We start from the raw sequence: 23,905 nt of genomic DNA, 5'->3' as shown, positions 1-23,905 counted from the left end.
TATTGGGGGGATGATAACACAATGGTATAGTTGATAGTTTCCCTTTAAATTCAACACAAATATATAATGGTTTCCTATCTGTTTTTTGTTTTTGTTTTTTCAAAATGTTGACATCTCTAATTTGCTCTGTAAAACTATCATGGCTCAATTCTCAGTCAAGAGTAATTGCATCATGAGGTAGTCCAAGTAATCTCAGTAATTATACAAAAACCAACAAAATAAACAACTGAGGAATGAGAATTTCTGCACCTAATTTACTGTCAATTAAATAATTTACTTGAACTAATAGTATTGTTCTGGTTTTACACTGGTGTACCTGGCTTTTCTAGCTGTGAAAATGGACATAGACTTTTTACTGTTACTTATTACTTGTACTACAGGAACACCCAAAGGCCCCAGTCATGATTGCAGCTCCATTGTGCGAAGCACTGTACAGATATAGTGAGAGTCAGAGAGAAAATACTATGCCAAAACCATACAGAGAGTCATCAGCAGATCCAGAAACACAAATTAGTAGTCCTAATTGCCAGGCCGCTGCTCCAACCATTAGACATTCCTGCTTCTCCTGAGTTTTAGGCTTATGCTGTTCTGTAATCTATCTGTAAAGTGAACTGGGACTTCAGAGGGTTCTGGTGGTCACATTTTAGGGAGCTGAAACTTTCCCACCTATTACATTATTCTGCGCAGGAGATCATGCAACTCTACTTGATGTCAGGAACTCAGATCTAACAGACATACCTTATCACAAGAGATGTTGAAACAAATCTATGACAGTGTTTTTCAAACTGTGGGTCATGGCCCACTTGTGGATCACGGCATGTAAGGCACTGGGTCGCCTTGCTTTGGTCAGCACCACTGCCCAGGATGTTAAAAGTCCCATTGGCGGTGCTGACCATCTAAGGCAGGCTAGTGCCTACTTTTCCAACACCGCACTGTGTCCTGGAAGCGGCCAGCAGTGGGTCTGGCTTCTAGGCAGGCTCTGCACTGGAACTGGAAGGGGGGGATGGCGGTATCTGCAGGTGAGAATCACGCAGAGCCACTTGTGCACCTACGCCTAGGAGCCAGACCTGGTGCTGGCCACTTCCGGGGCACAGTGCAGGCTGCGGTGCACCCCGGATGTGCCACTGACAGGGAGCCACCGGAGGTAAGTCTGCACCCCAACACTGTGCCCCAATCCCCTGTCCAAGCCCTGCGCTCCCCCAAACCTGTAGCCACTCCTGAACCCCAACCCTGTGCCTCATCCCCCGCCCAGAGTCCTGACTCTCTCCTGTACCCCAACACCCTTCCCCAGCCCTGAGGTCCCCACAAAACCTGGAGCCCCTTGTGATACTCTGTACCTCGGGAGAACACCCAGCACCCCCATGTTCATTTTTGTAAAATGATTGTGTGGTATCCAATGCAAAGTTTGTTATGTCGGGTTTCTTCGGAAGGCTCATGATGCACTGAGCATTGTTGTTACAGTAATGTTATAGGTTATAATTTCATGTATGTAGTTATAAGGCTGAAAATGTATCCTCATGGCTTAAAATAAGCCCAGGCAAAAACTCTCCAAGAGCAGAGAGGCAGTTCACACCTCATCAGGGCAGGTATGGGACAAATTCAGCCCAGCCTCACAGGAACAAAGGATGCTGGCCTAGGCAGCAACAAAAGGATCAGCTGGACTCTTGAATGAGTAATTTCCCTTCCTTTGGCCAGTTTGGGACTGCAATGAGGTAACACTCACCTGACTCTGAAGGATGGGGGGGCAAAGCCAAGAGGGGAGAAAAAATGATAAAGGGGAGAGGCTTTGCCTCTTCCTCTCTCTTCCAGCTACGTCTACAGACACCATACCAAGCAACTGAAGCACTGATCAAAGGGGAGAGCCTGGCTGAAGAGCAATCAGCCACCCTGTGGTGAGAAGCATCTAAGTTTGTAAGGGCATTGAAAATGTTAAGATCAGCTTAGAATGTGTTTTGCTTTTATTTCATTTGATCAAATATGTCTTGTTATGCTTTGACTTATAATCACTTAAAATGTATCTTTGTAGTTAATAAATCTGTTTGTTTATTCTACCTGAAGCAGTGCATTTGGTTTGAAGCGTGTCAGACTCCCCTTGTGATAACAAACCTGGTACATATCAATTTCTTTGTTAAATTGACAAACTCATATAAGCTTTCAGGATCCAGCAGGCATAACTGGACACTGCAAGATGGAGGTTCCTTGGGTTGCATCTGGGACTGGAGATATTGGCTAGTGTTATTTGGTTGCACAATCCAAGGGGCAGCTTAAATGATAGAGGCTGTCTGTGAAAAGCCCAGGAGTGGGGGTTTTCAAAGCAGAGCACTCCAACCCCTGCCCCAGCCCTGAACTCCCTCCACCCTGAACTCCTCATCCCCAGCTCTGCACTACAGCCCTCACCCCTGCACTCCAACCCTCTGTCCCATGCCTGAGCTCCTCCCAAACCCCACATCTCCAGCTCCATTGTGTTGTGGGCATCAGCAATTTTTTTCAACTGGGTCCTCAGAAATTTTTTTTGGAAACCACTGTTCTATGATGCCATCATCTGCCAGCAGCACCATAACATTCTGGCCTCACAGAGCAGCATAACTAAGTGAGCTGAGGAAAGCTGGTGTATATCTATTCGCAAACTAGGCTGTGGTCTGCAGAGGCAGGGCTGGGGAGAGAGAATGGAGAAAAATTAGAGTGGGGGGTGATGAACAACCACCACAAATGAATACATGGAGGATGAGAAAGATGGATCATGTGGAAGAAGAGAAGAAGGACTATGATGAGAAAAAACAGAGGAGGAGGAAGTGACAAAGAGAAGTTAAAGGATCATGAGAACTATGTGGAAGATGAGGTGGCAGCATCACACATGAGAGCAGGAGTAGCAGGCACGAGGGACACCATGTAGGATATGTGACCAAAGGGGATCAAATGGAAGAAGAGGAGTGTAGCCTAGTGGGCTACCTTGTCTTTTTTTATATTCACTGCTTTACATTATATACTGCTTTTATAAAATTCAGCAGTTATGCAAGGAACCTACAGGCCTGTAAGACATTATCTTCAGAAAGGTAGCTTAAGGCTCGAGGCCTATGAACTTTGAACAGAAACTTTGAACAGATAAATGGCCCAACAAAACCCCAATGTATTAGGGAGCTGAAAATAGAGTGTTTAACAGGAATTTCTGAACACAGGTATATGATCCAACCACAAGAGTGTCATGGCAACGAATTGACATATATAACAGGTACATGAGCTACATCCATAGATACTGTGACTGGGCAAGGCCAGATGGCTATAGAAAAATAGTGGGAGATAGATATATTAGCTCCAGGCTAAAGAAATCGCTAGTACCAGGATAAGTAAAATGGAAGCTGCTCCAGCTCAATTAAGATACCTGAGGCCAATTAAGAACTTTCCAGAAGGCAGGGAGAATGCTAGGTTGATTGGAACACCTGAAGCCAATCAAAGGCTGGCTGAAACTAGTTAAAAGCCTCCCAGTTAGTCAGGTGTGTGTGCATGTCAGAAGCTGAGGGAGGAAGTTGCGCTGGTGGAGAGACTGAGTAGTACACACCATATCAGGTACAAGGAAGGAGGCCCTGAGGTAAGGGTGAAGTGGAACTTGAGGAAGTGAGGTCTGCTGTGGGGGGAAGTAACACAGGCAATTGTACATGTCATGTTTCTAAAAAGTCAGCTACCATAGCTGATACTAATAGGGTCCCTGAGCTGGAGCCTGAAGTAGAGAGTGGGCCCAGGCTCCCCCCCCTTTTGCCCCCTGATTAATCACTGAGACTGGGAGACAACGGAGACTGTGCAAGGAAGGATAACTTCTCCTCACCTCCCTTGCTAGCTTATGATTAAAATGGCTCAGTAGACTGTGACCCTTGTCTCTAGAGAGAGAAGGGTTATGTGGAGGGTCACAGTGAGCCTCTGAGGCTAGTGAAATCTGCCAGGAAACACGGAACCATGGAGGCAAGGACAGAGCTTTGTCACAATACCTAACCACAAGACAGCCATGTATGCCAGATGCTTGGAATGGGTGGTACGGGATGGATCACTTGATTACCTGTTTTGTTCATTCCCTCTGAAGCACCTGGCATTGGCCAATGTCGGAAGACAGGATCCTGGGTTAGATGGACCTTTGGTGTGACCTAGTATGGCCATTCTTATGTTCTTAAGTTCTTATGTAACGAATTGACATATATAATAATAAGTTGAAATAATTGATATACTAACCTGTAGGAAAAGAACACTCCAACATTAGTAAGGAAATGGGAAAATCCCCTATTGAATATGCATTAAACATAGTGGTGTCAGTGTATCATATTATAAAAGTTGCATCCCAGCCTAGGAGAAGGAGATGTAGCCCTTGGGAGGTGCCAGAATGATGGCTGCTGGTGATGAGAAAGATGATGGCTAACATTTCAGGATGTTCTACAAGGCATGGTGTGAATACATGCATGTGCAGATGTACATTCTGTAATATCTCTACCTTGCTGAGTTGGGTTGTTTGTGACTGTGATAAATGTATTAATAAACTATTTGTAAATAGAGAGGAGTTCCTATAGTGTGAGTCTTGGAACTATGCACATTGGAGTTCACAACTATACAATAATTTGAATAATACTGGGCCTGATCTTGGGACAAGAACCTGTCAACCCTAAAAGTGATAACTGGGGATTCCTAAGCAATATAGATATAGAGATAAAGATAGAGAGAGGTTGGGCTACAGGAGAAATGACATCAGATGTGGATTTGAGTATGAAGCAGGAAGGAAAGAAGGACTATGATGGATCACACACAGAGGAGGAAGGAATACAAGGGATTGCATAGTAAGGAGGACAAAGCAAAATGGACTGAATGGAAGAAAGTAAGGAATCATGAGAGATGGAACCTAGGAGGAGATGGAAGGACCATGAAGGATCTCATGCAGGAAGAATTGTGAGGGATAATGCAGGAGGAAGAATTGTGAAGGCTTGCATGGAGAAGGGACCATGAATGATTATAGAATCATAGGGTTAAAAGGGTTCATACGGTTCAATATCTTTATTAATGATCTGAATGATGGGATGAATTGCACCCTTACCAAGTTCGCAGATAACACTAAACTGGGGGGAGAGGTAGATACACTGGAGGGTAGGGAGAGTGTCCAGAATGACCTACACAAATTGGAGGATTGGGCCAAAAGAAATATGATGAAGTTCAACAAGGGCAAGCACAGAATCCTGCACTTAGGAAGGAAGAATCCCATGCACCGCTACAGACTGGGGGCCAACTGAGTAAGCAGCAGTTCTTCAGAAAAGGACCTGGGTATTACAGTGGATGAGAAGCTGGATATGAGTCAGAAGTGTGCCCTTGTTGCCAAGAAGGCTGTCAGAGTTCCTTCCCCACTCTGAACTCTGGGGTATAGATGTGGGGACCTGCATAAAAGACCCCCTAAGATTATTTCTACCAGCTTAGGTTAAAACTTCCCCAAGACACAAAATTCCTCATATCTGGGATTCAGTATGCTGCCACCACCAAGCGATTTAACAAAGAAATGGAGAAGAGATTTGGAGATGTCTTCCCCAAAAATATCCCCACAAGCCTTACACTCCATTTCCTGGGGAGTCTTGAGAATAACCAAAATGAGCACAGACCAGCCTTGGGCTTTTAGGACCCAAAAAACCCAATCAGATTCTTAAAAAACAGAACTTTATTAGAAGAACAAAAAAAGTTAAAAGAACAACTCTGTAAGATTAGAATGGAAGATAATCTCACAGGCAGTCAGATTCAAAACATACAGAATCCCTCTAGGCAAAACCTTAAGTTACAAAAAGACACAAAAACAGGGATACACATTGCCTCCAGAACAGCGAATTTCACAAGCCAAAAACAAAAGAAAATCTAACGCATTTTCTAGCTAGATTACTTACTAACTCTTTAGGAGTTGGATTGTTTGCTTTCTTGATCTGTCCCTGGCAGAGGCATCACATAGACAGACAGACAAAGCCTTTCCCTCCCCCTCCCCCCCAAGATTTGAAAGTATCTTGTCCCCTTATTGGTCATTTTGATCAGGTGCCAGCCAGGTTACTTGAGCTTCTTAACCCTTTACAGGTAAGAGGATTTTACCTCTGGCCAAGAGGGATTTTATAGCACTGTATACAGAAAGGTGGTTACCGTTCCCTATATATATATATTTATATATTTATGACAAAGGCCAATGGCATATTGGGCTGTATTCATAGGAGCATTGCCAGCAAATCGAGGGAAGTGACTATTATCCTCTGTTTGGCACTGGTGAGGCCACACCTAGAGTATTGTGTCCAGTTTTGCTTCCCCCACTACAGAAGGGATGTAGACAAATTGGAAAGAGTCCAGTGGAGGGCAACGAAAATGATTAGGGGGCTGGGGCACATGATTTATGAGGATAGGCTGAGGGAACTGAGCTTATTTAGTCTGCAGAAGAGAAGGGTGAGGGGAGATTTGATCACAGCCTTCAACTATCTGAAGGGGGGTTCCAAAGAGGATGGAGCTCGGCTGTTCTCAGTTGTGACAGATGACAGAACAAGGAGCAATGGTCTTAAGTTGCAGTGATGGAGGTCTAGGTAGGATATTAGGAAATACTATTTCACTAGGGGGGTGGTGAAGCACTGCTACCTAGAGAGGTGGTGGAATCTCCTTCCTTGGAGGTTTTTAAGGCCCAGCTTTACAAAGCCCCTTCTGGAATGATTTAGTTGGTGGTGTTCCTGCTTTGAGCCGGGGATTGGACTAGATGATCTCCTGAGGTCTCTTCCAACCCTAATATTCTATGATTCTATGACCACAAGGTCATCGAGTTTAACTGCCTGCCAAGATGCAGAATCTGATGTATCTAAACCATCCAAGACAGATCAGACTGAGTATGAAGAGGAAGAAGGTTTGTAGATGTTTGTGCCAATGAGGAAGAACAATTTGTGCCACTGAGAAAGGACCATAAGGAATCACACTGAGGTGGAGGGATAAAGTCATACACTAACCTTGGGCTTGATCCTGATGCCATTAAAACCAATAACAATATTCCCATTGACTTAAATGAAAACAGGTCAGGTGTACAGCTAATTGATTTCAAGTCATTCAGTTTGTTTAATTATACGATATTGATAAAACAAAAGTAAGAATCATTGTTATGACAAATGTCTTATGACTACCTGCCACTATCATAATTTCCTTTCCTCCTGCTGTATGTTTTTGAACTATTTAATTATGTACAATATTTCAAGTCAGATTGTACTGCCAAACAGACACAGTAAACACATATCAGTTCTAATTTTCCAAATGTGATCAGATATTGCCTTCACAGCAATGGAAATTAGCTCAAATTAAGTACCCTATTAATTAAATTCTACACTTTGTACTAAAAGCAGATGTCCTTTTGTTTAATAGTAGCTAGATTTCTATCAGGGCACCTGGAATGCATGATTTCTGAACTAGAAATGAGCTTAAGTCTCCAAATTTGAGTTCCAGTTTCAAAACATTCAATTCAGAGGCATTTGGATTCACAATCCAAAGCAGAGATGTACCTTAGTTCTGAAGTTCAGATCTGCACTTAAGTCCAGATTTTAAGCTCTGTCCCCTAAATGTGACATTCATCTCTGGAGTTCCAATTCAGGCCTTGCACTACTTAAAACATATTCACTATATAAAGATGAACCAATTATTCCAGATATGCTATTACTATGCAATTATATAATTACTACACATAGTAATAGTTAGCACATGATATTAATTCTTAGCACTTATACTGCATAAGTGTAAAGACGACAATTCACTAATCTTCATACATGCTCCTGTCTCCCCATGAGAGAGTTATTCCGGTCATTTTGCCGTCAATTTACAGATAGTGAAAGTGAGATAGAGATATGAAGTAATTTGACAAAGGTCACAAAGGAAGTCAATGTGAAAGAGGCAGCATTAGAACCTTTCCTTTAGCCACACTCCTTCATGCTATGGTGTATACAAACTGTACCTCACTTCCAAAACATCCTACTGAATTCATATTAGCAAAGAAATATATTAACTAATCTTTGATTTCCTCCAAATGTTTTCAGTTTAGCACCAGAAAAAAAATTTTTTTTTCCTCCTGCAAATTCATTGTCTCCTTTATGTGACCAAAACATAAAAATACATATTTTAAAATGAATCCATTAGTCTTAAACTTTCTCGGATATGATTTTTCTCAAGGGTTGCATATCTCCACAATTAAAATGCATGCTTCATTGCTTCCCTCAGTTTTTAATAATTATAAATTCTGCTGAGTATAAACTGTTGCTAAAATATGCTCACTTAACAAATGTAGCCAAGCCTAAACCTAACAGTGTAGGATACTGTTCAGTTCTTCATCAACTGCTCATCCAAAGATAATCACATTTTCTCTCCTTCTCTAAATTTCAGTTTCTTCAGCCGTGACTTGAGTTGGTAAGTTTTCTAAATTTCACTTTGTGCATTTGGGAAGAATTATTTAAAAACATCTTACCAGAAGTTATGAATTTTTAATTTACTTTGCTCTAACATATCTAGATTGAGGTACTAGTGTTATGCAGAACTGGGTGAAAATTTTCAGACAAAGCTGTTTTTGTTTTGGAGAATGTGGATTCAGTTTGACTGAAACATTTGAGAAATTCATACTGGTTTTTGGTTAAATGTTTCAGTCAAAACCAAAAAGAAACTGGAAATGTCAAAATAAATCATTTGGACCTTATCAGAATGACCTATTTTGATTTTTTTGAGCAAGAGTTACAAGGAATTTAGGCACCACTCATAAAGTTGTAGGAGGAGGGGATATCTGCCCTTAGATCCACTAGCCCAGCAGTTAATGCATTCATCCAGAAAATGGGAGATCCAGGAATAAAGTCCCAAGTGAATGCCTAACCAGTAGACTACTGGTTATCCTGGGGTAAGCCTCTCCTTTTGCTAGGTGTTTTACTTTGTACAAATAATAAAACAGGAGGAGGGACTGAAACCCAGGTGAGTGCCCTAACCATAGTGTCATTCTCGCACTCTGGTGCAAAGCCTATTTAATTATGTATACAAACTGGACAAATTTTGGTTTTGGTTGAGCCCAAACCATTTTTTTCCTGAAATTACCAGCAAACTGAATAATCAGTTATTCACATAGCTTAAGCTGCTATAATAAAATATGCATGTTCCCTCATGTTTCTATAAACGGTATTCTAAAATTACCATAATCTCTACTGAGGGCTATATGTCGCCTCAAGTGGTTTGATATTTTTTTTGTCAGATTTCACCTTCTTAGTAGGTCTGCAACTGCTTAGTTCATAGCTTGGACATTTTATTTTGGCCTTGCTACAGCAGACTGACCTTTCCAGCATCTGTGACTTCCTGTCGCTCGTTCACCTGCGCATCTACCAATGTGATATATGCCATCATGTGCCAGCAATGCCCCTCTGCCATGTACATTGGCCAAACTGGACACTCTCTATGTAAAAGAATGAATGGACACAAATCAGACGTCAAGAATTATAACATTCAAAAACCAGTTGGAGAACACTTCAATCTCTCTGGTCACTGGATCACAGACCTAAGAGTGGCTATACTTCAACAAAAAAGCTTCAAAAACAGACTCCAACGAGAGACAGCTGAATTGGAATTAATTTGCAAACTGGATACAATTAACTTAGGCTTGAAAAGAGACTGGGAATGGATGAGTCATTACACAAAGTAAAACTATTTCCCCATGGTATTTCTCCCTCCCACCCCACCCCCCACTGTTCCTCTGATATTCTTGTTAACTGCTGGAATTAGCCTACCTTGCTTGTCACCATGAAAGGTTTTCCTCCTTCTCCCCCCCCCCCCCCGCTGCTGGTGATGGCTTATCTTAAGTGATCACTCTCCTTACAGTGTGTATGATAAACCCATTGTTTCATGTTCTCTGTGTGTGTATATCAATCTCCCCTCTGTTTTTTCCACCAAATGCATCCGATGAAGTGAGCTGTAGCTCACGAAAGCTTATGCTCTAATAAATTTGTTAGTCTCTAAGGTGCCACAAGTACTCCTTTCCTGTTTTGAATGTTATACAAGTCACATTATTTCAAAAGGATTGAGTCTTTATACCTTTGTTATGCAAGACAGACATGTACATGTCAGCTTTATTTAAATAATTTGATTATATGTATTTTGATATTACATTTATAGCAAAATACACCCAGTTTTTCAATTAAGCTGTATATTTTTTCATTCTTTTAGTCTCATTGATGGCCAATAACTGGATAACATGAGTAAAGTTACTTACATATGTAATGGTTTGCAGCACAGACCCTATAATGGATAATGCTTGGGTGGGGTGGGGGAGAAAAAGGGGGATAGGATTATTGTTAGATGGTACAATTAACTGAAATGTCATTTGCTATGAAACTGTAATCCATAATCACCCAAGCTTCTAATAGCCTCCCATATGTCAGTTTATTCTTATGTCAAGTAAATTTTCATAATAATCATATTTTAGGTACTTTGCCATTTTGTTTGTAAGGAGTTGTTGTTTGTCCACCGTGTTGGGTCCTTCTTCTTCAGACATTTGATGCCTTTTTCTCTCTAAGGCGGGAAAGAGCAAGGGTCACATGGCCTGTGTTCTGCCTAGTAGCAGGAGAGCATAAAAGACTGCTGCACCCAAGAGGAGAGACTGTCCTTCCTGGTGGCAGCACAGTAAATGTTCCAGCCAAGACTTCGAGGGATCTACAGAAGACCACAGAAAATCCAAACTCCATAGTTCCAGCTATAAGTTATTGATTGATTCCTATCTTACCTGTATCCTGAACTCCTGTGTCCTCACCTTGCTGTCCTAATTTATTCTACCCGTGATGTCCTCTGTCATGGGTCCATTCCTCTGAACCTGGTGTAGTATGCTGTGTAGCTCTGTACCTTATCTGTAGTAAATTCCCCTTTGTCCTTATGGGTTTGGGACCTTGACTTTATGTCAGTTTGTTGTGCCATCCTGTACTCGTATGCCCTTTGTGTATTGTTTTGCTGGGGGTCCTATAAGTTACTGTTTCCTGTTTGAGTCACTGTTTAATAAACCAGTTTGCTTTATAGTTAATCCTGTCCTTAGTTGTCTCTCCATTGATAGATGCGGTGTGGGGGAACGAGCCTGCTGGGTGGAGACTCCGAGGTGTGGGACCTAGAGCATATCCAGTTAACCATAGGCAAGATCTGAGTTCCTCATTAACAATTTCATGCTTAGGAGGTCTACATATTGGTTAATGTACTGAAAGTGCTGGGCCAACATACACAGGATTCTGGATTGTCCAGTGTGTGGACTGAAATTTTAGTTACTGAATTATAGAACAGCTGGTAAAAAATTATGAAAAAGCAACTTGTGATCACAAGTTCAGTCTACAGGCAATGTGGCAACTGTTATCACAAATTTTGAGCTATCTACAGCAAAAGAACAAGAAACTCTTAAAAAAAAGCCCCTGGATTTTGTAAAATCTGATGTTGTGGAAGATTACAGTAATTTAGTGTCCACTTTATAATCAGTAAGTTTTTGTGACCAGATGGCATCATTTGTGCTTAGTAACATGGACAACTATCCCGATTTGAAGTGCACACCATATCTGCAACCTTCCTACTCTTCACCATAGCCCAACAAGATGGAATTTGGGAGTTTCATCTGTATGTCTGCAAAAGAATGCTTCTGTTCTTTCACCAAAATGACCACACAAATTATGCTGTCTACCTGTGTACTTAGCAGAAATGAACCAGCTCCCTCTGGAGGTATTTGAAGAGTTCCATAGAGGCAACTGGGTTGTGATAGGTGCCAACCACAGATTCAATCAGGTAGGTTCAGACTACTCCCAAGAGCAGTTCAATGCTACTGGTAAAAAAAGGAGGGAAGAATGATAGGCAACACAAGAACAGCCTCTTCACTTAGTAGATGAGCTCTCTCCTATATACCATGTGCCCAAATTTCAGCCCAAACCAGAAAATTGTTCAGTTTTAGACTTGATGACCAAATGACTTGCAATTAATCCACACCAGCTCAAAAGCAGAGTTATCATGTTGATGTTGATGAAAATGAAGTGTTAATGGCATGTTGAGGTTTCAAATTACTCACTTGTGAACCAGCCTGCAGCCTACTGCAAAACATTGCAACACAAGATTTGGATCCAGAAGCAATTCAGGAAGCTCTGTTGAATGCATTGGCCAGAAGCAACTGAATACCTTTATTCATGAAAGGCTGTGACACCAAAGGAGGGAAAAAGAAAAGGAGGACTGGTGGCACCTTAGAGACTAACAAATTGCATCTGATGAAGTGAGCTGTAGCTCACGAAAGCTTATGCTCAAATAAATTTGTTAGTCTCTAAGGTGCCACAAGTACTCCTTTTCTTCTTATGAATACAGACGAACACGGCTGCTACTCTGAAACCTGTCAAAGGAGGGAAGTGTCCATACCAAATTATGTGATAAGAACATAAGAAGATAAGAATGGCTATACTGGGTCAGACCAAAGGCCCATCCAGCCCAGCATCCTGTCTGACGATGCCAGGTGCCCCAGAGGGAGTGACCTAACAGGTAATGATCAAGTGATCCCTCTTCTGCCATCCATCTCTGACAAACAGAGGCTAGGGACACCATTCCTTACCCACCCTGGCTAATAGTCATTAATGGACTTAACCTGCATGAATTTATCATGATAAAAATGATAAAGACAAGGGCTCTGATGTTGTCCAGCTGTACCGAAAGAAGGACAGGAGACATGATATGGATTTAATCAGGCTGCAACTTTATTATTAGATGTCTGGGGCTACTCAACAGATACAAGTGTACAGTGTATGTAACCCCTGTTTATTTTGTAATTAGCCGGGGTTGGGGGCGGGGGGGCAAGGAGCTTCCACCAGCTTACCCTCTTTTTCCATCCAGGTCCCTCCAGCAAGTCCATTGCTGGGACCTCACCATATCTGGGGGCTTTTACCAGCTTCCCCTCTTTTTTCCATCCAGGTTCCTCCAGCAAATCCATTGCCAGGACCTTACCATCTACCCTCCTTCGTAGGAGGGGTAAGGTGGGTCATAAGAAAGCGGGACTGGCTACCTGCTGTTCTAACCATAGAAGACCCAAACCCCACACTGTCCCTTTCCTTTAACCAGCTTCTCCTTTTTCAGTCCTTTACCAGGCCATTTATCTGGTCACTTGATGCCTTCTATTTGGAGTATCTGCACTGCATATCCACCACAACGAGGCACCAGCAATTAGGTTGGCTGCCTCTTCCCCACCACTTCACCCCCCATGGGGGTCTGCCTCACCTGCCTGTTTCCTCACTCCCAAACTCATCCCTGTGCTGGGCCTCCCCTGGTACCCAGGCCAGACCCATCATGCACAGATGCCTGAAGCTGTCACAGCAACTGCAGATTAACTTACAGCAGCTGTGCAACACCATTAGTGTCTCCAGCAGGGATGTACCCTCCAGATGGGTCTGATGTGGATTCTGGGACTCCCATTCATGGCTCTCCCCTATTTGTTACCCTACAGGGATCACTCTCTTCCCCCTCAATACACTTTGGGATGATAAATTTGAGCCCAGATCCTTCACCTCCCTGAGGCCTGTCCAACCACCACACATTGTCACATTGCAAGGCAGGATATCACTTGTGTCACCAGTCCCCCACAACCTCCATCTGTTGCAAAGCACACTCACCCCTGGAATCAGCCTCACTCCCATCTCCTGGGTTCAGTGTAGAAGAACATCGTGGTTCTGGGCAGCCCAGTACACTTTGGAAACCTAGCAGTGCTGTGGAAACAACCTTAGAAACAACCTCAGTGACCACTTGCCACAAATGGCTGCTGACTAACACACCAGCAAACACAGCCTGACTAACCCACCAGCAAACCACATCTGCATGTGTGATTGCTTCCACTGGAGCATCCCCTTACCACAGTGCATGAGGCTGCTCTGGGTGATCTAACACACCACTATATACTTCCAACCCCTGTCTGCTACCAACCCCTGCCCTGGTAACAACCCCTTGCCCCTGGTGGGTGAGCCCACCCCTGGGCCACCATTTACTCCTTCGCCTCCGCTAGAACGGCCCTGTGCCATGTTTGTTACCCCCCCATCCTAGTGAAAGTACATTTCTCGCAGTGCTAATCTGGCCATAGAAAGAACGGAATGAAACCTGATTCCCCATGCGTCTGGCAAAAGCAGGTTTGAGACGAGAGGGAGCTAAGCTACCTTTGCTCTCCCTCTCCCTCCCATCGTGATCTGATTGGACGCTCAGCAGTCACGCTAGCTGACTCACTTTCCCTGTGAGTATCTTCTATCCTGAATGAGCCTGTCCCTCTCCAGGGAAGTGGGGAGCTTCCCCACCTTTTCCCTGGTCTCATTCTCCTGCGACCTGTGGCGCCATGCTCCCCAGCATGCCTGGATCCTCTGCTACCTGCTGCTGCCTTGTCTGCTGCATGGAGAAAGAGGTTCCAATGCTAGAACTTGCACCTTTAAAGCTTCCCATCCTTACTTCCAAGTCGGTGAGTCAGTGCTGCAAAGCTGTCCAGCACCACCTTTTTGCAGCAGTTTCTGACCTTGTTCACCTTTTGCTCCCCTGACATAAAGTGCTACTTCCTTCCTCCGGCAAGCCTGGACAATGGCCTCCCTGCTTACAGTGCAGGACAGTCATTTTCCTTCCTCTGTGCAGTTGTAAAAGAAAAACAAAGATAAGGCAGTCACAATAAAGACTGATCATCTCATGCTAAAGCACATCATTACTGCCTGAAATGCAGAAATGACACTGGATCTACAGGAAATATTGTGTCATGAGCTAATGCCAGTTCTGCTGAAGCTTGCTGAGTTAAATATGTATCTTCAAGTGGGAAATGTTGTGTTTTTTTTTAAAGCAGTTTTTAACTGGACATCCCTCATCTTCTAAGAACACTTGATAGTACATTCTCTCTGGTGACTGATGGTCAAGCACTTGTGATGGTACTAGGAAAACCTCTTCCATGTACCTTTGGTGGCCCTACCAACATTTTTTTAAGTCATTTCTTCATTCTGGACAGCATTTCAGCAGGACTGAAGTAACTTTTGACAGCACAGAGAGGATCCTATTAAAAGAATGATGTGATGGAGGAATTCCAAAGCTTCAAGGCCAATCTGGAAAATCTATTGAGGACAGATCTGTTCCACTTCCCAACAGCTGGCCAGTCATCTTGGCCATCCCAAAAAATAAGGCTGATCTGGCTGGCTTCTTCTCTGAAGAATGCTCCACAGAACAGAACAATTGTCATATCTAAAGGGTTCAAAGAAAACAGTACAGTTAAATCATCAAGCTGAACTCTAGACACAATGAGTTGCTAGCTGGCCATGACGAGGCATACGCCAGGATTGTACTGTACTGCATGCATATAGATGCTGACTGTGATATTATGTCAGCACAAGCCACAGCTGTTGTTCTATTAGAGACATGCTGTGAAACTTGCAGAAAGTTGTGGATGAAAGATGGAACATCAAAAAACAAACAAAAAACCCCACACACACAAACATTCTGTGCCTACTATTCAAGAGAGACTTCTGCCTGTATTTCCTCAAGAAGACATAGAAACACTTTGCGTGCACTGACAGACTGTGATATGGTGCCCCATATTGCTGGGAGCAGCAACAAAACCGCTTGGGCAATATTCATGGAGAAACATGAACTTTTAAGAAATTTGGGGATGGATGAGCTACAGAATGAAACAATCACTTCAGCAAAAAAGTTCATCTGAAACATGTACAATTCACCTGATGAAGAAAGTTGTGACAAGGCATTGGTGATATTGTTCTCAAGTGTTGATCACCAGTAGCACTGCCCCCAATATGTTATGTATTGCACTGTCACATTCGAATAACTCACTTTCAATCCTCAGCAATATCATACTATTCTCACCGGAGAATGTGTTGGATCAAACACAATGGGGAACTGGTATCCAAGATAATCTAACTGAAGCTGATCCCCAACAGCTGTGCAGAAATTGTTACCTGGTGATGTGTCACAGAGTTGTGACATACACCCTATAGCTGCAGGATGCCACAGAGGCAAGCACTGTAAATATGGGGCCTGTAAATATTTTTTTTTAAAAAGGGGGTATTGTATCAGTATGTGTAAGATTATGCTTGCCTAACAATGTGCAAGATATGTAGTAACTGTACTAGAACAAACACCATAGAAATTCACTATTTTTTTCAAAATGTCCTTACATTTTGGACTCCAGTTTAGAAGGTAAAATATTCAAAATTCAGCTTGATAAACATTTTTTCAGTTTTTTTAGCCCATTCAAATTATGAAAGATAACATTACCTCCTCCTCCATGACCCCCAATGCCTCCTACATCTTATTTTATGGAAAATGTACCTCTGTAAGTGGTTATGTTGATGGATACAAAATAATTCAATGAACATGTTATGTGATTCTAGCATAAACAGGAGAATATTGAGTAAAAACAGAGATATGGAATTATGTCCATATATAGCTTTGGAGAGACCATTACCAGAACACCATGTCCACTGTAAAAAGGATGTTCAAAAATTTGAAAGTATTCAGAGAAGAACAACATGAGCATGGTTTAGTCAGGCCAAATCTACCTCACAGTGAGAAAATTAAGAAATCTATTTAGCTTACAAAGTTAAGACATATCTTGATCATAGCCTATAAAACCTACATAGGGAGATCTCTGATAGTAGAGGGCTCTTGAGTCTAACATAACAAGATTCAGTGTCTGAAAATTGAAGCTAAACAAATTCAAACTGCAAATTGCATTTTTTTTAACAGTGAGTAATCAAAGGAACAACTTACTTAAAGACATGTTAATTCTCCATCACTTGCAGGCATTTAGTCCAGAGTAGCTATCTTTCTAAAATATATGCTCTGGCTCAAAGCTGTTATGGGCTTGATCCAGAAACTATTAAATGAGGTGGTCTGTCTCATGCAAGATGTCAGACTAGATGATCATAATGGGCCCTTCAGGCTATATGCTACAAGAGAATTCCTCCCAGGTTAAGATCCTTGGAATGTCCCATTCATGTAACTTTTTATTACTTTGAATGAGTGGGTTAGTAGCTATCCAAAGCAGTGGCATTGACCAATGCAATGAGCATTCTCCACAGAGTTAAATTTGACTCCTCTGATCTGGCAATTTCTGTTTCTTTTGTTATACTTGTCAATATGGTATTAGAATTTTGGTGCTTGATTTCATTCTCAGAAATGCAATAAGATGCTGGACTAAACTGACCCTTTCAATATTCCATTGTTTTATTGGCTGGTATGGTCCAATATGCTAAGGAAAGGAGGTCTGAGACACTTTGTTGGCAGTTTGCCAAGCTTGGGGATTCTGGGATTGGAAAATAAAATGCATTATTCTGAAAACTACATTTTAAAAGTTGTTAATGTTTTTCAAAGTTTAGGAGAAGATTTTAAAGTATTTAAAAGGTCAAATACTTCCCGGGGCAAAAATTGAGTTAACTATGCATCCAGCTGTGTTTTTATACAATGCAGATAAAAGTTGTTCTGAGTTCAAAACTATTCATGCTCATCTTTCAGATTTTTTTTATTTTATATTAATAATATAAATTTTTTCAGTCAGATTCAGCTCTTCAGAGAAATGCAATACATTGCATTTTTTACTCAGAATATATAACAGAGTGATATTTGGCCTCTATATCAGTCATAATGTTCAGTGCTGCCAAGCTGTGATTGAATTATGCATCGATGAAATGGAACACTCTTGAATTTATAATGTACATTTATCTATTACTTTATTCTTGTCAATTTATCTTTAAAAAGATGAAAGGCTCTGAGAAAAGCAGTGGTGTTTGGAAGTGATATTGTGCCAGGTGCTTTTGACTAATTATTCAGTGTTCCCCACCCTACTTGCAGATGCTTTGTCTTGCTTTGCATATAACCTATATATCACTACCAGTGAGGACTTCAGACATGACCTATCTGTTTAATAAGGAAGGACCTTCACAACTGGGGTCAGAAGAAGATGTTTGAAATATTTCCGAGCTCTTCAAGTCCAGCAAACAGCATATTCATTTTGAATGGGTGGGATTCATTGGGATCATCCATTTCTCCTTTTATTTCTGCACCATCACCTTCAAAGGTCTTGCAACACAGTAATCTGCTCTCCAAGAGATCTAGCTACAGCCCTCTCCATGCATCAGCCAGGAACCGAGTCTTTTCCATTGTTCTGTCCCATATTCTTTTGTTTTATTCTCCTCTATTTATCATTTAGCACTGTAATACAATGAAATGGAACTCAACATTTGCAATGCAAACTAAGTGCAACACTTATCAAATTTGGAGAACATTCTGCAAGGCACTGCCAAAACTGGATTGTTATCCTTCTCATTGAGTCTAAGTGTGTTGATTTCTTGAATATCCTACAAGTAGATTTTAAGCTGTGTTCTCACTGAGATATTGTGTTCCAAAACTGTTGAACTGAAACAGATCTGGTACTCTGGAAGTACCTGTGCAGGGAGCTTTAAAGGCTTAAACATTTGCACTGCTTCAAAGAACTTTGCTGCTGACTATTGAAAATGTCCATTGTGCTACATGTAGTCACACAGCTTATGGACAAATTTGCAATGATGATTTTCTGCAGTGCTGTGCTTAGCAGCTTCCCCTGTGACTTTATTAAATATGGCAAAACTCAGTTTCTTCTCATTCACAAGGTGAGCTTTCAGCTGCTCTCTCATATTTTTTAAGCATTGCCTCTAATGAAAATGCATGCTGTGCTACCTTCTTAATGTTACAGTTGATATTTTGAGACCAGGACAAAGTTACTACCGTGTCACATTTAGGTACTTTGTTTGGGTTTGGATCAGCAATAGTCATCAAAGTGTTCTGGATCACAACAAGTAACCAAGGCCTGATTATACACACACACACACACACACACACTGTATTCCCATTCTGACACTGTCAGAATGGTGTAAAGTGGCCTCACTGTGTATGAATATTAGATCCAAGTTTTCCACCCCTTTTTTTTGGTTTTGTTTTCAGGTAGGAATGAAGAATTGAGTTATCTGAAGCATTAAGTCACATATGAGTAGACATAACTGCTTCCACCATATTAGTCCCTGGTGCAGCAAAGCACTTAAGTACATGTGAAACTTCAAGTATATGAATAGCCCTACTAACTTCAATGCAGCACTCAGATTCTTAATGTTAAGCATATGTTTAAACATTTTGTTTGATTGGGGCTAAGGTTACTAGGTTTAAAAATCTTAGTTCATAAAGGGATATTAAAATGTAGGACATTCAAAGAAACAGTGAAAAACAAGTGTTGCTTTTGTGGTAAGCTTTCATGGGTAAATTATATACAAGTCAAAAGTAAAGCATTAGTTATCATTTATTGTTTTGATGTTTGTTTAGGGGTAAAATTTTCAAAAGCACCGAAGTGGCTTAGGAGCCTAATTAAAGTCACTTAAGCATCTGAAAATGTTACTTTTTCTCTAAATAAGTGAACTTGATGGGTTAGTCTTCAAGTCATTTCTGCCCAGCTAAAACTAAAAGCTTCTAATTTTAAGATTTGACATTTCTCTGTGTAATTTAAGAAGTTCTGTCTATAATCTCTAGCAGAAAATGGCACATTTATCCTTTGAAAATGATTGATGATTACTAAAATGTGTCCTTCTACTTGGACATTAAAATGATTACTAAAATGTGTCCACTCTAATATGGGGTGACCATATGCCTTGTCCTACATTTGAACTGAAGGAGTAACTTTCTGACTGCTCTTCTTTAAAATTGAAGTTTAAAAAATAGAATATAGCTTGAAAGTTTTTTTTTCTCTAGTGTGGGACACACTTTTTACAGACTACTGATCTCTCTAACTCATCCTCATTCAAACCATCCTCTACCTTGATGCCTATGAAAGTGGATAAGGGTTACGCTGCTGGTGCACTGAAACTACTGTCTATCATGCTGGCTAATACAGTCTCATTGTTTCCTTGTTATTCCCCTGTCTATCTCTATCCATCTGTCTCTCATCTTATTAGAATATCCTTTGACAGGGACCATTTGTTTGTTCTGTGTTTGTACAGCGCGTGGACAATGGGGTCCCAGTCTATATCTAGGTTCCTAGTAATGAATAAAATAATAAATAATCATTAATAAAGGATATATTACTTTACTCTTTGTATCTAAAAGTTTCACTCAGATATATTTTGAAGACTTTTTAATGATCCTAGTGACTTTATATCAACTTTTGACATATTGAAGATCTATGCAAGAGCTGGTTTTTTATTTTCTTTCAAAATAAAAAATCTATATTAAAGATCCATTCAGTTGAATGGAGTATATTCTCAGGGGGTCTGATCCAAAGCCCATAGAAGTCAATATACTTTACCCTTATGGAAAACTGGGTCAGCATTTGCTAACCATTTTGTTCCAATTCCATAGCTAATGATGAAAAACCTTGTGATCAAATAATAATACTCAATTTTCTAAGCAGTAACAGTATATAATTATATTTATATATTGGCACGCTGTCTGGAGTGGCTCATGAATGTAAATGTCAACCTCCCAGCAAACTGTCCAAGAAAAGGGCATAAACCTCAAATGGGCTGTGTTCTATAATTAGAGTTTACCAACCAAGTAACAAGTGTGAACTTCTAAAGTACTATAACAGCCTTAAAGCAGAGTCACAGTCCCCTTGGGCATTCCAGTCTATCTTGCCATATAGGAAAGCTTGTCTTTGTGATAGATGGTCCCTTAAACCAAAAATCACAACATTCAGCTTACGACCAGTCACTTATCCCTGATCAATTATACTCAGAATTCAAACCAAAGATAACATTTTTAACCAATCCTGAAACAAATTATCTGAGGATTTAACTAGGGAAAAAAAGGGGGTTATTTACAAGATTAAAGTAGATAAACATACATAGACAAATGAGATACAGTCTTAGGTTCAAAAAGATTATAGTAGCAACTATAATATGCAAACTTTGTATCCTTAAGGCTAACCCTAAACAGCTAGGGACCTGTGGCTTATGCTTAGAAATCTTTGCCCTAGAGTTTAAGCAGCATAGGAAAAACAATTTCTCCTTCACAGGCATTTTTATTCCCTTTCCCCAGGGTTCAAGCTCTGATGAGACACAGGCTTGTGCATGTACCCTTTCCAGGAATGTGGGGGAAGCAATCAACACAGTCTTCTGTCCACAATGGCTTGTCTGCTGTCCATAGGCTTTCTTTTATTGGGGAGAAGAACGCTTGTGGTAAACTAACATTTCACACTTGGTAAAGCTTCTCCCCTGACTGCAGGGGATGGATAGTCTTAGCAAACATTTTTTATAGTTTCAGAACAAACATTTAAACATTACCTTATAACATGGGATACAGTTATTATAAATCAGATTAATATATTTGGCATCCTAAAAGCATTCTATAAAGTTTAAACACTAAACACATTCTTATATCTTTAATATCTATTTTAACAATATTAACATACATGTAAGCCAGACTGGTTTCCAGCTATGCATTTGTCAGTGTTCAGTAAGGCCTGGGGCCTTGTCATAAGCGGACACCTGGTCTGCCAGCATCAAATATATAATTTGCATTTTTCCAACAAAAGCATGAAAGTTCCTTATAAGCAAATGATATGGTCCATGACAAAAATTTTCTAAAGTCAAAAAAATATAATGATCTTTATAAGAGTTACCAGTAAACTTTACAAGGAATAGCAGTGATGTGATCTTACACATTTCATGTTTATTTCAGACAGTGATTGAATTTAGGTTAAAATATGCTAGCAAATTACCACAACTGTTACTTTGACTTAATTAAGTAGAATCACTATTTGTTTTAGTCTAACTGGCATTTTAGAGTTTAATCTTCACACATATTCATTGTGTTCAAATGGAGTTCTAAGTGACAGTTTTGCCAAGCACTTATGCCTAAATTGTTACAGTAATACCAGGAATATTTATAATTTCTTGTCACACTTCCACTCTTATTGCTGCCAAAAAACCTGATGACTAGAATACTCCATTTTGTTAATTAAGATTGTTTCAGTATGAAGAGTCTCACTCACAATGACAGTGAAAGAGGTAACCACAGGAATATTATGACAATTGATTACGCTTTCTTTATGAGTACTGCTCAATGTTGGCTGTTAAATCAGTACAGATTATAGGGATGGGAGTGGAGGGGAATCCCTATTAAAACCTAATCTAATCATGAATGAAAGGTTGGCTTTTTCTCTAAATGATAATTCACTGAGGGCAAAATATGTATGTGCAATTTTTGCATTGAAACAAAAGGACCTCCTTAGGCCCAACTTAAATAGCCAAAGGTACTTTGTTTGGAGATTTTGGGGCTGATCCTGCACAACATTCCCTATGAGTAAAGGCTAATCATGAAAATCATTAATTGAAATAAACTGGCCTGAATTTCCACTTCCTTGAACTTTGTGTAGTTATATATACACACACAATGTGTGTGTGTGTGTGTGTGTGTGTAGATATATACCTGAACAAAGTGGATTTAACACTCAGTGGAAAATACAGTGGGGAGATTTATATACACAGATAACATGAAACAATGGGTGTTACCATACACACTGTAAGGAGGGGTTTCAGAGTAGCAGCCGTGTTAGTCTGTATTCGCAAAAAGAAAAGGAGTACCGGTGGCACCTTAGAGACTAACAAATTTATTAGAGCATAAGCTTTCGTGAGCTACAGCTCACTTCATCATTTAGAAACCACTTAAAATGAGCTATTACCAGCAGGAGAGCGTGGTGGGGGGGGGAGAAAACCTTTTGTAGTGATAATCAAGGTGGGCCATTTCCAGCAGTTGACAAGAACATCTGAGGAACAGTGGGGGGTGGGGGTGGGGAGAAAATAAACATGGGGAAATAGTTTTACTTTGTGTAATGATCCATCCACTCCCAGTCTCTATTCAAGCCTAAGTTAATTGTATCCAGTTTGAAAATTAATTCCAATTCAGAAGTCTCTCATTGGAGTCAGTTTTTGAAGTTTTTTTGTTGAAGAATAGCCACTCTTAGGCCCTATGACGGTGTCCCCTGAATAGATATGTGGACAGAGTTGGCAACGGGCTTTGTTGCAAGGATAGGTTCCTGGGTTAGTGGTTCTGTTGTGTAGTGTGTGGTTGCTGGTGAATATTTGCTTCAGGTTGGGGGGCTGTCTGCAAGCAAGGACTGGCCTGTCTCCCAAAATTTATGAGAGTGATGGGTCATCCTTCAGGATAGGTTGTAGATCCTTTATGATGTGTTGGAGAGGTTTTAGTTGGGGGCTGAAGGTGATGGCTAGTGGTGTTCTGTTATTTTCTTTGTTGGGCCTGTCCTGTAATAGGTGGCTTCTGGGTAATCTTCCAGCTTTCACACTACATGATCCATTGTCTACAGCCTAGCTCTTCGATACAACCGCATTTGCTCCAACCCCTCAGACAGAGACAAACACCTACAAGATCTCTATCAAGCATTCTTACAACTACAATACCCACCTACTGAAGTGAAGAAACAGATTGACAGAGCCAGAAGATTACCCAGAAGTCACCTACTACAGGACAGGCCACGTATCTATTCGGGGACACCATCATAGGGCCTAATCACATGAGCCACACTATCAGAGGCTCGTTCACTTGCGCATCTGCCAATGTGATATATGCCATCATGTGCCAGCAATGCCCCTCTGCCATGTACATTGGTCAAACTGGACAGGCTCTACGTAAAAGAATAAATGGAGACAAATCAGACATCAAGAGATATAACATTCAAAAACCAGTCGGAGAACACTTCAATCTCTCTGGTCATGCAATTATAGACCTAAAAGTGGCTATTTTTCAACAAAAAAAACTTCAGAAACTGACTCCAATGAGAGACTGCTGAATTGGAATTAATTTGCAAACTGTATACAATTAACTTAGGCTTGAATAGAGACTGGGAGAGGATGGGTCATTA

Source organism: Dermochelys coriacea, chromosome 1 (assembly GCF_009764565.3).
Source record: "Dermochelys coriacea isolate rDerCor1 chromosome 1, rDerCor1.pri.v4, whole genome shotgun sequence".
NCBI lineage: Eukaryota > Metazoa > Chordata > Testudines > Dermochelyidae > Dermochelys > Dermochelys coriacea.
This window is presented reverse-complemented; position numbering follows the sequence as displayed.